This window comes from Trichomycterus rosablanca, chromosome 1 (assembly GCF_030014385.1).
Source record: "Trichomycterus rosablanca isolate fTriRos1 chromosome 1, fTriRos1.hap1, whole genome shotgun sequence".
Lineage (NCBI taxonomy): Eukaryota > Metazoa > Chordata > Actinopteri > Siluriformes > Trichomycteridae > Trichomycterus > Trichomycterus rosablanca.
Window position 1 is genome coordinate 81061482 of NC_085988.1, and position 1130 is coordinate 81062611.

Below are 1130 nucleotides of genomic sequence, written 5' to 3' on the forward strand. Positions count from 1 at the left end.
GCTCTCCTTGGATGCAATCTGGTATCTTTCAGCAGCGGAAGACAACATTGAGTGCGCTAGGAAAATAGGGAGAAAATGCATAAAAAAAAAAAAAAAAAAGAAATTAGATGGCAGTAATCTGACTGAGCCGAACCCGAGTCAGTAATCTCATTTCTTAATGTGACAACCTACTAACATTTTTCAGTTGTTACACTGTATGACCAAAAGTATGTGGGCATCTGGGATTGACGTCAGGGATTTGTTTAGGCCACTAAATTAGTCAAACCACATCTTTATGGACCCGGCTCTGCACAGAGGAAATACCCTTCTCCAAACAACTGACAAAGCTTATAGCATAAAATTGATTTCATACCCCTGTTAAGACCGGCTTAAACTCCTTACCACTTATTTTTGGCCACAAAGTTAAACAAAAAAAATAATATAAAAAAAAATTGCAGTCATCATTAATCAGATTTTAATCAATTCAGAATGATCTGATTTCAATACATGATTTATATACATAAATAATTGGCACTTCAGCAAAATGTTAATCATAATACCATCACACCAGAACTTCATTCTACCAATTAGAACGTAATCGACAAGCATTACGAAACCTCCTCAGTAGTGTTGAGAGATTTCTATACAGATTTCAGTTGTTGATTATACAAAGCAGAACATCCTGTAATCCAGGATGTAATCCATCCACCTGCAGCTGGAGACCACACTTCTACATTACAGTGTGCATATACGTGTGTGTGTGTGTGTGAAGGGAAGGAGGGACCAGGACTCAACCACAATTATTTTTATTTAATACACTTGCAGTGCACGTATTCATATTAGATTTATACACAATGCATTTTGACTTTACTTACACAAAGTTTAATTCCAGCGAAGCTGGACAGGGTGTGAAAAGCAACTTAAAGAATGAAGCAATCACTGATTTCTGCTTTTTATTTTTGCCCATTTTGCACAAGAATTGCTCTAAAATTTCCAAACTGTTCACTGAAATTTTGCACTATAGAGGGCAAAATACCTAAAATCCATGCAAGTGCTTGTCTTAAACTCCCAAACAGATTTGTGTGAATAATCCAAAAAAATTGCCAGCCTGGACCCACTATGCCTTTACTGGATACTCCATTTATACCCAA

General features: G+C 36.5%; 1 protein-coding gene across 2 annotated transcripts in view; it reads right to left on the reverse strand.

Annotated features, from left to right (window-relative positions):
- Positions 1–437: 437 nt before the first annotated feature.
- The window catches only part of acot18 (acyl-CoA thioesterase 18), a 56755-nt gene continuing 56062 nt past the window's right edge, over positions 438–1130 (reverse strand). For both annotated transcript variants that reach the window (XM_062996596.1, XM_062996588.1), the window contains exon 11: positions 438–1130. This exon is cut by the window's right edge and continues 960 nt beyond it. The gene's annotated coding sequence lies outside the window, so the exon portion shown is untranslated.